This window comes from Notamacropus eugenii, chromosome 5 (genome assembly GCF_028372415.1).
Source record: "Notamacropus eugenii isolate mMacEug1 chromosome 5, mMacEug1.pri_v2, whole genome shotgun sequence".
Taxonomy (NCBI): Eukaryota; Metazoa; Chordata; class Mammalia; order Diprotodontia; family Macropodidae; genus Notamacropus; species Notamacropus eugenii.
In genome coordinates this window covers 169,499,529-169,514,777 of record NC_092876.1, presented here as the reverse complement: position 1 = coordinate 169,514,777, position 15,249 = coordinate 169,499,529, and the positions used below count along the sequence as shown (strand labels likewise).

Below are 15,249 nucleotides of genomic sequence, written 5' to 3'. Positions count from 1 at the left end.
GGGCTGTTGGATTACTGACTTAGAGTTACAAGGGTCCTCCAAAATATAGTAGACTCCCTGGGAAGATAGTAGGTTCTTAGCAACTAGAGGTCTTCATATGAAACCTAGATGATTATCTGTTGGCAAAGTTTTCGAAGGGGATCCTGTTTGAATACAAGTTGTACTAACTAGATAGACTCTTGAGGAGACAATGTGGTATAGTAGAATGAAGCCTAGATTGCAAGATGAATAAAAACTTAAATTTGAATCTCACCTCTGATGCTAACTAGCTTAATAAAGTGAGGGAAATAATATTTGTAGGATCTTTCTATCTCTTTACTATCCTTTAAAATTGGAGATAGTGTGGTAGTTTGGAAAAAAATATGAACTTGGAGCCATAGGAACTGATTTTAAATCCTGACTTACTATCTGTGTAACTTAACCTCTCTGGGCCTCAGCTTCTATACCTGTAAAATGAATGAATTGGACTAGATGAGCTCTAAAATCTCTTTCAGCTCTATATCTATTATTTCCCAGAGATGCTGTGAAGATCAAATGAGATGACCCATGTAAATCACTTTGTAAGCCATAATTAGTTCTGTGATTATTGCAAAAATTATTGCAAAATTAACTAATTACCTTAAATTATCTTAAAACAATTAGTTACCTGAAAGACATAGCATGAGGAAAGTGATATTTAAATCTTAGTTTTCTTTTTCAAATTAATATATTTGGCAAAGTTATCATAATTTCTTGTTCTGGTTGTATTATTACTGATGGGAAGTCATCAGCTGAAAAGCAGAAACTCTGTAATTAAAGGTGAATCAAATATATTTATCTTACATCAGCTGAAAAGCAGAAACTCTGTAATTAAAGGTGAATCAAATATATTTATCAAATATATTTGTCCTGGAATGTAGATCTTCTCCATGTGAATTTTTCATTATGTCTACACCAGGTGTCCTCCTGTAATTGGTCTGCTCATTACCCTAAATTGTGAGCTCAATATACATGGAAATAAAGCATGCAGCTTCTCAAAACATATCTCTTAAGTCAGGAAATATAAAATGTGGAATGTAGATGTCAAACTAGAAATTGCTTTTACCATTTTAGCCAATCTTTGTCAACTAGCCTTTCCATTCTGTTCCCTTTCTCCCTCCATACCTCTTCCTCTCTGCACTTCTACTTCATTTCATTTTCTTGTCCCCCTCTCAAAACAGTCCCCTGCTCCAAGTTTTCCAACAATAGACATTAAGCATACTATCCAGGAATACCAGTACTCTGGCTGATGACTCAGCAGTCAATTATGCTAAACATTTCTTGCTTTCTTCATGGAATATAGGTTCTTTATTTTATTTAGCAGATGAATCACTGCCCATCTGATGCACTGATAAAAATAGGACCATAACATACTGACTGAAGATTTTTTTTGGTGGAGGTACAGTTAAAAATCCATGAACTGTCTTGTTGCTATACTCATCTACCCTATTTCTTGACTCACATCTTAGATCCCAGTTATACTCTCAAACACCTGATGATCCAATGATTTCTAAGGTTCTTATAAAGCATCTTCTAACACTTCATGCTCCATAACTGTTGCTGACATTCCTCTGCTACAGGTGTAAGCAGTGAATTTGTTAGTTGCCTAGATTCTTCCATTTTATGGTTCTACTGAAACAAGTGGGTTTGTAGTAGCCTAGGACTGACCCAATTAACATTGCTTCGGAGACCCATCCAGGGCCATTCATTTAGTTATTCATTCATCAAACATTTACTGTCACAAAGTCACTAAAATGGTCTCCTTAAAAGCTGCCTAATGACTTCACAATTAATTTTGTATAGCTTAGATTTTTGTGTTCGTGTGTGTGGTTTTAAAAAATTCCCCCAACTCCTTCTTAATTTAACCTATTTTTCTTATAAACAAACAAAACAAAATAATTAAGCTTTCTTTGTTTCCTTCTTTCTTCTCTCTGATAATCATTTAATATCATTTTGGACCTTAATAAGGACCAGAGCCTGAATTAATCAACCAGAAGAAGAATCTGGACTTAACAGCTTCTTTGTTCTCTAAGTAAACTCAGAGAATACCTTTTCCTATGTCAGTAAGGCTAGATGGGGCTGACTTAAAAACATTTTTTTCTTGTTTATGGCCATTAATGATGAGACCCTTAAGCAGATGCTACCTTGAATAAAGGAACATTGCTTATCTTAATATTTTTTATGGACCTATACTATATTATGGCATGTTAATGGTAAAGGAAACAGATATCCTGGGTTGTAATCTCAATGGACATTTTGTTAACTCTCCTATCTTAGTGTATTTACCACCTGTTCAATTAAGAAAATTCCTTTTTCATAATATGGTTAAACATACATGAAGATTATAAATTTGAGTGACATAGAGACCCTGAGTTGGGATCGTTTTAAGGCACATTTAAAACTGGTCATTCTTTTGTTAGACAGTCAGAATTTACATTTTCGCTCCTTGTCCATACAAATTCATTAGCTTCAGCTAACTTTAAGGGAATAAACAATATGAATTTCCATTGGGGGTGTAAGCTCAGTTTTCACATGAACAGTCTCAGGCAGGTAAAAGTGAGGACTTCTAAACCTCAGAGTTCTCACGAGGACCCCCAGGGAACAGCTGGGGATTGAGGCTTGAAACACGAGCTCTCTTGTGTCTTTCCACCTCTTCTCAGTGGGAAACTTGCTGGGGAAAGCATCCCACCCTTGAGATTGTCTGTGATCTGAGCACACCTGTTGTTAATTAGCTAGGGGCTGAGAGCACGCAGGGTATTCACGTGCAAACTATGCGGCTAGGAGAGCTTAAGTAGGGACAGGAAAGCCTGAAGGCTGTCTTCTTTCTGCGGGGTCCCCTCTGGGGGTCCCTCCCCTCTTCTGCTCCCATCCTCTTGCTGTATGCCCCTTGGGAGGAGGAGGGTTCCTTTCTCCTGGGGAAGAACTTGCCCTGCATATGGATACGTAACTAAGACCCTGAATAAAGACTAACCCTTGTTTGACTCTGGAAAGTCTCTTCTCTTAATACGTTTATCCAACTGATCACCGAAAACCTGGATGAAAGGTAAGAAGACTTGGGTGGCCCTCGGCCTCTAGGTCGAACAAATTTCCATATCACTTAGCCTGTTTGCCATCTTTAACCAAACTTTCAGGTTAATATTTCTTTCTCTCCCTCTGTCCTTCCGTCCCTCCATCCCTCCCTTCCTTCCTTCCTTCCTTCCTCCCTTCCTTCCTCCCTTCCTTCCTCCCTTCCTTCCTCCCTTCCTTCCTCCCTTCCTTCCTCCCTTCCTTCCTTCCTCCCTCCCTCCCTTCCTTCCTTTCTTCCTTACTTCTTTCCTTACTTCCTTCCCTCCTTTCCTGAAAATGAATTGACTTCTGATTACCTTAGAATGAGAAGTGATAATGTGCAATTAGTTGTCTGAGTGAATGCTGAGTGCATGTACCATATGAGTTTACCTGTCATCCTTTCATCCAGGTTTTTAATATTTGCCTGGGGCAATTTAGTGTAGTGGAAAAACCATTGATAACATAGCTACTGAGTTAAAAGATTAGGGATCAAATCTCAAATCTGCCAGAAACTTACCCTTTCGCCTTGAGCAGGCCACTTGTTATCTCTCATTCTTGGTTTCCCTAATTACAACATGAGAAATTCAGAGTAAATTATTTCTAAGTCCCCTTCTAGCTTGAAAAATTTAGGACCCAATGATATTGAAAGGTTAAGGAAATCAAGCAAGGTTAAAGGTTTTACTTAAACCTTTACCCAAACCTTCCCAAAATAGTAAGTGACAGTATTAGTATTTGAACCTGGTTTTTTTTTTTTTGACTCAAAATTACCTTTGGAGTTCTTTCAGTTATGCGGTAAGAGTAGGTCAATGTAATTACAGAGTAAAACCTCTCTAGTTTGTTGTAGAATATCAGGGCAGGCTATTGAATAATTGTGCTGTTTGTCCTTCATTTCCAAAGGGGAGCATGACATCAGGGAAATAGTGACAAGACTTGCAATTGACTTTTATTTGAGTGAGGGAAGGCTCTGCAAGGTCACCAGCCTCACTTCCTCCTCCAGAGTCAGCTGGGTTCAGTGGTCAAATATTCATTAGGGGGACTGGAATGGATCAGGATGCCATGGGAATCCCTGGCCCTTTTAGGCTAAGGCCTTTTCAGGTTCTCATTTTGAGTGAGATAATGCCCATTTAGAGAATAAGCCTCTTTACAGGGTCTCCTGTAAAGGATCTTGAGTCATATCCAGTCATCCTGATGAATATCTGGTCTCTGGACCCAGATGGCTCTGGAGAAAAAAAACGAGGCTGGTGACCTTTGCACAGCCCTCCCTCATTCAAATCAAAGTCAATTACTGAATAATGAACCTGATTCAAAAGAAAGATGCTACACTGCTTTCTAGGATATGTGTTAACTCAAAATAAGTTAATAAAACATAGTATCCTAAACATCTCAGTAGGAAACTTGCTTAAATAATTGGAATTTTTAAATGTATAATTTATTTATTTTTCAGTTCTTAACATTCACTTCCACAAGAATTTGAATTCAAAATTTTCTCCCCATCTCTCACCATCCTCAACCCAGGACAGCATGCACTCTATCCACCACTGCCTCCAATCTATTCTCCCTTCTATTACCCACCCTTCTTCTATCCCCCTTCCTCTGTATTTTCCCGCAGGGCAAAATAGATATCTATACTCTAGTACCGGTATAGCTTAATTTCCAGTTGCATGCTAAAACAACTTTTACCATTCATTCTTGAAGCTTTGAGTTCTATATCCTCTCCCTTCCTTCCCACCTGCCCTCATTGAGAAAACAAGAAATTCAACATAGGTCACACATGTATAACAATGCAAAGCACTTCCATAATCATTATGTTGTAAAAGACTAACTATATTTCCCTCTGTCCTGTCCTACCCTTCATTTATTCCATTCTCTCCCTTGACCTGTCCTCCCACAATAGTGTTTGCTTCTGATTATCCCTTTCCTCAATTTGCTGTCCCTTCTATTATTATCTTTCCTCTCGCTTCCTGATTATCCCCTTCCCCCTTGCCTTTCTGCAGGGTAAAATAGATTTCCATATCCAAATGAGTGTGTGTTATTCCCTCCTTAAGCCAGATCCCATGAGAGTAAGGCTCTCATTTTTCTTTTCATCTGCCCCCTCTTCCCCTCCATTGTTAAAGGTCTTTCTTCCATCTTTTATGTGAGATAATTTGCTACATTCTACCTTTCCCTTTCTCTTACTCCTAGTAAATCCCTTCAATAGTGAATTTTATTTTTTTTAATTTTCTCCCTTCACCTCACCCTGTTCTCTCCATGTGTATATGTGTAAATATACAAATACACATACACACATATATACATATATACATACACATATACCCATGTACATATATATACCTATGCATAATATACACATGCATACCTACCCATACATACCTACATATATATATTTCCTCTAACTACCGTAATACTAAAAAAAGGCTCGAGTTTCAAATAACAGCTTTCCATGTAGGAATGTAAACAGTTCAACTTTTATAAGTTCCTCAAGGCTTTTCTTTCCTGTTTACCTTTTCATGTTTCTCTTGATTCTTGTATTTGAAAGTCAAATTTTCTATTCAGCTCTGATCTTTTCAACAAGAATGCTTGGAAGTCCTCTATTTCATTGAAATTCCATTTTTTCCCCTGAAGTATTATACTCAGTTTTGCTAGGTAGGTGATTCTTGGTTTTAATCCTATCTCCTTTGACCTCTGAAATATCATATTCCAAGCCCTCTGATCCCTTAGTGTAGAAGCTGCCAAATCCTGTGTTATCTTGATTGTATTTCCCCAATACTTAAATTATTTCTTTCTAGTTGTTTGTAATATTTTGTCCTTGACGTGGGAACTCTGGAATTTGGCTACAACATTCCCAGGAGTTTTCCTTTTGAGATCTCTTGCAGGAGGTGATTGATGGATTCTTTCAATATTTATTTTACTTTCTGAGTCTAGAATATCAGGGCAGTTTTTCTTAATAATTTCTTGAAAGATGATGTATAGGCTCTTTTCTTGATCATGACTTTCAAGTAGTCCCATAATTTTAAATTGTCCCTCCTGGATCCATTTTCCTGGCCAATTGCTTTTCCAATGAGATATTTCACATCATCTGCTATTTTTTATTCCTTTGGTTTTATTTTATAATTTCTTGATTTTTCATAAAGTCATTAGCTTCCATCTGCCCCATTCTTATCTTTAAGGAATTATTTTCTTCAGAGCTTTTGGTCCTCCTTTTCCATCTAGCCAATTCTACTTTTAAGGACATTCTTCTCCTCATTGGCTTTTTTGATCTCTTTTGCCATTTGGGCTAACCTATTTTTAAAGTGTTATTTTGTTCAGCATTTTTTTGGGGTCTCCTTTAGCAAGCAATCGACTTGTTTTTTCATATACATGTATCTTGCATCACTCTCATTTCTCTTCCCAACTTTTGCTCTACTTCTCTTATTTGATTTTCAAAATCCTTTTTGAGCTCTTCCATGACCTGAGACCAATTAATATTTTTCTCGGAGGCTTTGAATGTAGCAGTTTGACTTTGTTTGTCTTCTGTTTGTATACTTCAGTCTTCCTTGTCACAAAAGTAAGATTCTATAATCTGATTTTTTTTCCAGTTTTTCCTTATTTCCTCTGCCATTTACTTGACTTTTGAGTTCTCCACTTTCAGTGGGGTTGGGGGTGGGGGTACTGTCAGTCACTTGATTCCCCTACAATCTATGGGCCCAGAGCTCCAGAAGCAGTTGTTGCCCCTGCTGCTGCTCCTGCCCCTGCTGCTGCTACGGGCTCCTGTTCTGTGGGCTCCTCTACCCCCTCCACCATCCTGGAGCTGGGGCCTGACCACTCTACTGTCTCATACAGGTCCTATATATTTTTTCCACTGACCTTACAATTTACCCTCAGTGTTTTGGGGTTGTTAAGTCTGGAAACCACCACAAGTGCCCAAGATTCAGTCCTCCAGGGCCTGATCAGATCCAGTCTGTGCTGGTATGGCCCATGCTGCACTGTACTCTACTCCCAGTATGGCACAATAGACACTGCCCAATGACCTTCCAGGCTGTCTTGGGCTGGAGATTTGCCTCACTCCATCATTCTCTGGGCTCTGCAGCTCCAGAATTTGTTTAGAGTCATTTTTTACAGGTGTTTGGTATTTGTGGGGAGAGCACTAGAAATTCCTTGCTATTACTCTACCATCTTGGCTCTTAACCCCCTCTTCCCCTCCTCCCCATTAACACTTTTTAATTTACATAGCAAAATTCCCTTCATATTTGGCACAATGACAAATTTGGGATCCTCCCTTTTCTTGGAATTATCAGAGAACCATAGAGTTTTGGAGGTGGAAAGGGTTTTAGCATGAATTATATATAAATCAGGAATACACAAATCATTGCCATTTGACTGTGGTTCCATCTTTATTCTGGATTCATTGTGGGACTTTAGATGAATTACTATTAATAAAAATGGACTGACATTGCATGTCAACATCTTTGAAATGTATAGCAATACTCTTTCTTTCTGACAGTTATTTTCCCCTAATGCTCCATGAGTTAGGTCTGTTAGGTTATCTCTACTTTTTCAGTGAGGAAACAGAAATAATAAAAGAGGTAAAGTGACTTCCAAAAAGCCACACCAGCTGCCAGATCTTCAGTGGAAACTGGAGCTAATATTGCATTTGCATTTTTATTTTTTGATCATTTGACTTCTTTTTGCCTTGCTTTATCCAGCCTTATGGTACAGAAAGAAAAAATAGAAGAGGATTTTAACCAAAAAAAATTCTATTTTTTCTTCTCAGGCATTTTAATGAGATCTTTTTCACATTCTCTCTTAGAAATATTAAAAACAATACTGTTGAATTACTTGGAATATTGAATCTTGAAAGTAACAATTACCTAGGCAGCTAGGTGTACCATGGACAGAGTTCTGGCTCTGCAGTTAGAAAGACTTGGGTTCAAATTTAACCTTAGACACTTAAGTTAGTAGTACGACCTGGACAAATCACAGTCTGTCTGCTTCAGTTTTCTCATCTATAAAATGGGGATAGTAATAATTAATCCCAAAGCTACTATTTCTCCTTTTGAAAACCTTAAAGCATGATATACATGTGCTAATTTTTTCTCATACTCTGAGTTTACAAAGAATTTTCCTACTAGTTCTTTCATTTGATCCTCACTAATATTCTGTGAGGGAGGCAGAGAAGGTGTTGAAATAATAATGACAATAATAATAGTAATAAGTTAACACTTATTTAGATTTTAAAGTTTACAAAACTCTTCCCTCCAAATAGAACTGTGAGGTTGGTGGGATTATCACTAGCATTAATTCATCCTAACTTTCCTTTTGATATGTAAGATAGGAGTAGCAAGAGGTTCTTCTGGGCATTTAGTGAAGAAATTGCTCTGGAGCAATTATATCTCAGAAAATTTTCGAGACCCATTTGCTAGTTCTCTCTCTTTCTGATTTGACCTCATGGGCTTCCTATGTTGTCAGAGGTCATGATGGTCTGGTGAGGAGAGAATGAAATAACTGGTGCATTACACCGCAGTCTCAAGTTACACAAGTCCATACAATGGTGGGAAAATTGAGGCTAAAACAAAAACAAAAATTTTAGTTACATTTTTAGCATTATATTTTCTTTGAAAAGAAACATTAAATGAAAACTCAAGAATGTTTCTCTAAATATAGCATGCTTTTAAGTTCTTGAGAAATTTCCCTCAACCAAATGCAATATTAGGAATACTGTGCTCCAGTTCAAAGAGTACTGACTCTTTGAAATGAGTCTTTACAAATTTTGTTGTTAATGAGGATGAGCAAATAATACATATATGGAACATTACATTTAATAGTGCAGTGATGTGAGAGATCTTGTTAGGGTAATATTGAATTTAATTCTTATAATATTAATCATTTTAGCATAAGGCATCCTGGGCCATCAGTAAATATCTTGATTTTTGTATTGTCATTGAACTTCGATGACCCTGGAAGAGAGAGTGAGTCTGACAACTTTGTACAGCTCTGCCTCACTTGAATCCAATTCATGTCCAAGGCAAGCCATCACCCTCATGATGTCTTTGGTTCTCTTCAAGAAGAAAGGACAAATAACAATTTTGGTATAAACTTGCTTAAAAGAGACAGTCTAATCTCCAGGGGACAGCAGAGCAAGGTCATGATGAGGATTATTGATTATATGTTATTTTATTTTATTCCTAGGAATTTGGTTTTGGTTGTAATATAGTTCAATGTGAGAAAATGGTATTGTGGATATACTGTGGATAACCAGATTTAGGATTATGTAGGTTGGGTGATAAGATACAGCGATGGTTCCCTTCTCTATTCACATTATCATCACCCAAGTTCAGGCCTATGTCATCTGTTAACTGGACTACTGTACTAACCTTCTAATTAGTCCTCCTTTCAGTTTCTCCTCTTTAAACCATTTGTTTCCCACCTGTCAAAACATTATCCCCCTACTCAAAAATCTTCAGTATGTCTCTGCTCTTTTAGGATAAAATACAAACGTCTCTACTTGGCATTGAAAATTCTGCACAATAAATTTCTAGTTTACCTTTCCAGATTAATTTCATATTGCTTCCCTTCACACATTTTTACATTTCAGCCAAACTGGCCTACTTCCTGTTCCCAGAACTTGGCATTCTATCCCCTATTCTGTGTCTTTACATAGACTGTGTCCCATGTACTCCCTCCTCACTTCTACTTATAAACCTACAAGCTTCAGTTTAGTTGCCATGTCCCACAGGAATTCTTCCCTAATTACCCACCCTCCTGCCCCCAATTCCAAGTCCTCTCTCCTTTTTCAAACTATCATTTATTTATCTATTTATATTCTATATTCTCCATTAGAACATGAGCTGTTGGAGATAGGCTTTTTAAAAAAATTTCTTTTTTGTTATCCCCAGCACCTAGCATGGTGCCATGCACATAGTAGTTCTTTATAAATGTTCTTTGAACCGAACTGAGTTTGAAAGCTATTAACACAGAAACACTGTGAATAAATAAAGTGGTTCAATGTAATGGTTATTCCTGTGTACTTTAGTTAATCTCAATCTGGGAATTTCTTCTTCTTTTAAATATCACCACATATTCATCTCTTTAATATTTCAAACCATGTTATGTGACATTAAAAGACAATAGGAATTTTTGCAATGAAACACTTTTTAGATAAGTAATTTAACTTATTTCTCACCATGAACTTAAATGCCACCTGAATAGCCCTTGAATTGAAGGAATCCTATAAGATGTGCATAGGAGGAAAGGGAATTATTTACTGGAAACCTCATTATTTGGAAGTTAGCAAAGGGATCCTTTTTAAAATTTTTATTTTGAGACCCTAAGTTTATATATAACTCATGATCCAGAACCCTCTAACCTCTGGGTTCACATAGAACAGATCTAAACCTGCAGGTGGCCCTAAATGACTAATTCCTTTTTGATTTATTATATCCTCACTTGGAGTTTACTCTGAGAAAATGTCAACTCTGGTTTGTGCCTAGGTTTACATGAATGTCCGCTACAGGACCTTATGCTTCCATAAAAAGTTTAAAACCCATATTCTGCAGCTAAACTGTCTTGATTGGTGAATAGGTAAATGCTAATTTACCTAGCCCTCTTTATTTAACTGTCCCCAGACCAGATGATGCTTCGCAACCCGTTAACTTTCTATGCAGGCAATATTGTTATCTTTCCTTTTCTGTCATTCTGAACCTACCTTTTACCTTACCTCTCTCAATCTTCTATGCAACCCTGTTAATTTTCTAACTCTTGTTTTGAGAATTATAACCAAATCAATACTATATAACTCTAGGAAAGAAGTATCAATTAAGTACTCTATGGATCCCAGGAGTCTGAGCCAACTCATTTTTCTTGGACACAAACCTGGCCAGTGAAACCCATTCTTTTAGGTGTTACCTAGGAAGGCTTCATATCAACCAATTGTTCTTGGTACCTCTCTAGTCACTGAGACTTAATCAGGGATTGTGTTTGTCCTTTAATCAAGGTACCAATGACACCTTCCCTGGGGAAAGGTATTGAAAGTAAAAGGTTCCAAACTAAAGCTCTTCTAATCAAATTGATCTGAGCATGTACCTGTTGTCTACTTAAGACTTCAACCAGAGCCTCAGGGAGATCATAGAATTAAATAACTCTTGGAATAATGATTGATGACATCCAAGCTATAGTTTCCATATTCAAGGTGAAGAGCAATCTAATCCTGTCTCATGATACCCAACATCACCTAACTCTGTGTCATTTCATGCTCATAAACTGTAAATATCCTTGCAGTCAATTGAAAATGACAAGTCCTTTTGACAAGAGTTTGTGGAAACAGATTAAACACTTCTTCACTTCTAAATTATTGAAACATGCAGCCATTCAGAGTAAATCACACGATGAGAACATAATTCAGATATATAATTTAGTCCTATAAATTTCCCAATTCCATTCAGCCTGAGGATTGTCAGATTTAGAGCTGGATGGGCTTTCAGAGGCATCCAGACCAAAGGTTTTTTGACCTTTTTTATGTATCACGGATTACTATATCACTCTGGTGAAATCTGTAGACATTTTCTAAGAATAATGTTCTTTAAAAAATGAAGAAAATGTTAAGTTTCAGATAGAGGTTAGTGGAAATAAATTTGATTATTTTCCCACATTGAACTTCATGGACCCCATGAAATTGATCCACAGATCCCTGAGATAAGAACCCTTGATGTAGGTCAATTCCTTTCAAAAAATGATTAAATTTAGCCCCAGAGAAGTAGAGCTTTTCCTAAAATCACTTAAATTGTAAGTAGTAGAGCCTGTTTTGCAAGCCCAGGTAATTTCAAATTATGTTCTATATGAAATTAGGGATAGGAATAGGGGTACGTGTAGGACAAACTTTTGAAAATGGGCTTTGATTTTAGGAGTATTGAGGATTTTCTGATTTTTTTTTTTTTACTATTTTAAGTTTGTGCAGGGCTAATACTTCTAAAAGAAGTTTCATTCTCTAATGTCCAAATTAACCCTCCCCTAACCCTTACACAATCTCTCTAGAGGTATATTTACTTTTTTTAGATTAAAAATAATTTATTTTTTTTAAATTTATGTAATAAAACAAGTATTTCCATAACATAGTATAATAAAGAAGATGATTGCACACGAAACTGCAACTCTATTATGTACAGTTTGTTATTCCTTTTAAATATATAATAAAGTTATCATATAAATTTCTTCTTTTTCTTCCCCCACCCCCAGAGATGGCTACCATTAGACATCCATATGTACAGTAAAATTATTCTTTTCATACTTCTATTTATCAGTTCTTTCTCTGGCTACAGATAGCATCTTTCTTGATTTGTTCTTTATAATTAATTTGGGTACTTATAATAATCAAAATGAATTATTTGCTCAGGGTCATTCTTAAATCAATATTGCTGTTACTATATACAGTGTTCTCTTCATTCTATTCATTTTGCTCTTCATTATTTCATGTAAGAATTTCCATGTTTTTCTAAGATCATTTTGCTTATCATTCCTTACAGCCCAGTAGTATTCTATCACAACCATAAAACACCTTCAAAACTCAGCTTAGCGATCTACAAAAAGGAGGTGCTAACCAAAGTGTGTTGAAATTCATTTGAATATGTATTGAGAAGTATCAGAAAGAAAAAAGTTCTGAAATTCTAGGATTGCTGGACGTTAACTTCCTAAGTGGGAAGCCTTGTGCTATAATAGAAAGCTAATAGGCAGTTGTAGAGAGGACATAATACTGGTTTTTAGCAAGAGAGGCTCTGGGTTCAAGTTCCCCTTCTGATAATTATTGCTTGTATAACATTGGGTAAGTAACTTTACCCTCCTTAGTCTCAATTTCCTCATCTATAAAATAAGAAGTTTGGCCTACATGGCCCCAGAAGTCCCAATTAACTCTTAATCAGTTATCCTAAATTGTGGCTTTGAATTCTTGCTCTAGCAGAGCTTGGTGTTAGTTTTTCATATTTTAAGTTCATGTGGGGATAATACTTCTAAAAGAAGTTTCTTTTTCTTCTTTATTGTCCAAATTTACCTTATTTCCCCCTCCAGAACCCTTGTTTTGACAAGTCCCATGAAATCCCTAGACTTCAGTTAATAAACAATCTCTACAGTCCCATCCAACTTTAAATCCTATGATCCTAAAGGCTGTCACATCTAGGCAGAAAACACTTGATATATCTTACTGTGATTGAATAAGGAACAAAATAATAACAAAGGTTCTTATTTACATAATGCTTTATGATTTACAAAGCATGTTCTTCACAGTAATTTAGTACAATAAGATGTAGATAAGGGGGCACTTGGACTATTATCACTGAGAGACTATTATCAAATTTTCAGAGTGAGCATTTACACCTTGGATCAGTAAATGCTAAATCATGGCCCTATTATTTGGTTAATTATTTAAATTTAAGAAAGTGGTGGAGAAAATGTTATTAATGCAGATTAAACTTCTAAAAAGGATATTATGCATACGTGTGTGTGTGTGTGTATGTATGTGAGTGTGTGGGTATTCGTTGACCTGGTTGTTAAACACTTAGCAGCACATCCCTGAATGTAGGTATTTCAGAAGAGGAAACTGAACCTCAGGGAGTTTGAATTATTTCCTCATGGTCATGTAGTTGGTACACAGCAGAGATACATTTGAATTCAGATATTTGATTATAACAGAGATATTTGATGGTAATCTCCATAATCTCTACCTCCAACTTTATTATCATAAGGCTACTTTTCCTTCCACCTCCATCTCTCCTTTTTCTTTTTCATTATTATACTATCTTTCCTCTGAAAGAGAATTGTTGACTCCAAATGATTATCAATTTAAATTTTTAAATTTTAAGTGTTTTAAATTTTTGTTTAATAAAACCCAAAATTTTATTTTTCAATATTCATTGCATGTTTTTATTGGATAACATTTTAAAAACCACAAAAAGTTTGAGAAGAGATTGTTGATCCTTTATGTCCAGGGCAGCAATTTCTGGTAGTAACCAAGGTAACTGGATGTAAACTTATCTAAAAGATGAAGATATAGTAGGACTAATGGAGAATTCTCTTTTATGGCTCCATAGTTTAAGTTGTCAGGGTTTATAAAGGTGATATACAGGAAGTGATTAGATGTTTTTGGAATTCCTCTGGTCAGCTTTGTGGCATGTGTGCTTTTGTGTGAATAATGTCATTTGCAAAAAGTAACTGGTGGCAGAGACTCTTGAGCAGAGTTTTCAATGTTAGTCTTATTTTTAAACATTGCATAAATAGACCAAGTAAGTGCTGAGTGATGGCCCATATGTGATAACCTCTGGGTGCCATGGCACAAAATAGATGCAGAGAATGTGGGAAAGATTCAGAAGTTTGAGTTTTTTCCTGTTGAATAAAGAGTCCTTTGGGGTAAAGTAATCTATATGAAAAAAGTTAAATGAATTGGAATGACTAATTAGGTAAAATATAGCATTGTTGGGTAGATCCTTTAGAAAAAAATACTGAACTAGGTACTATAAAAAGATACCAAACAAAAAGGCAACTTTATGTTAGGAGATGTAAATGAGGTAGCAGAATGCAGAATGAAGAAATATAGAAGTAAGAGTTGTATATAAAGTGACCACAATAATGTAAAGAAAAAAACACTTAAATACCTAGAAATTCAGATTCATGAAATGACCAATCCTGATTCTATGTGTCAGATGTTAATATTTCCCTCCTCTTAGTAAAGAAGTTGTTGAGTCATTTTGAGCATTTGGTTCATTAATATTCTTTGATCTTTTTCAGGCAAACTGATGTTTAATCTTGTCTTACTTTGTACTGATGAAGTTGACTTAAAAAAATCAATTAAAAGACTTTATATTTACTTCTATTAAATGCTATCTTTATTAAGGTACTTAAGTGTAAATGGATGAAGTGTTAATCTATGGTTTAGGAAAACTTGAGTTTGAACCTTTCCTCAGACATTTACTAGCTGTTTGACTCAAGACAAGTCACTTAATCTTTCTTAACTTCAGTTTCCTGACCTATGAAGTGGAGATTAATAATAGCATCTACCTCACAGAGTTATTTTGAGGCTTAAAGGAGAGAATATATGTAAAATGCCTTGCAAATCTTTGTTGTTCATTCATTTCAGTTATATCCTACTCTTTGTGCCCCTACTTGGGGTTTTCTTGGCAGAGATACTGGAGTGGTTTGCCATGTCCTTCTTTAGCTCATTTTGCAGAT

At 36.0% G+C, this 15,249-nt stretch overlaps 1 long non-coding RNA gene across 1 annotated transcript in view; it reads left to right on the top strand.

Annotated features, from left to right (window-relative positions):
• The first annotated feature begins 2,728 nt into the window (after positions 1–2,728).
• The window catches only part of LOC140505427 (uncharacterized), an 89,522-nt gene continuing 77,001 nt past the window's right edge, over positions 2,729–15,249 (top strand). The window contains exon 1 of the long non-coding RNA XR_011967493.1: positions 2,729–3,061. This is a non-coding gene — a long non-coding RNA (uncharacterized lncRNA). The remainder of the gene's footprint in view (positions 3,062–15,249) is intronic.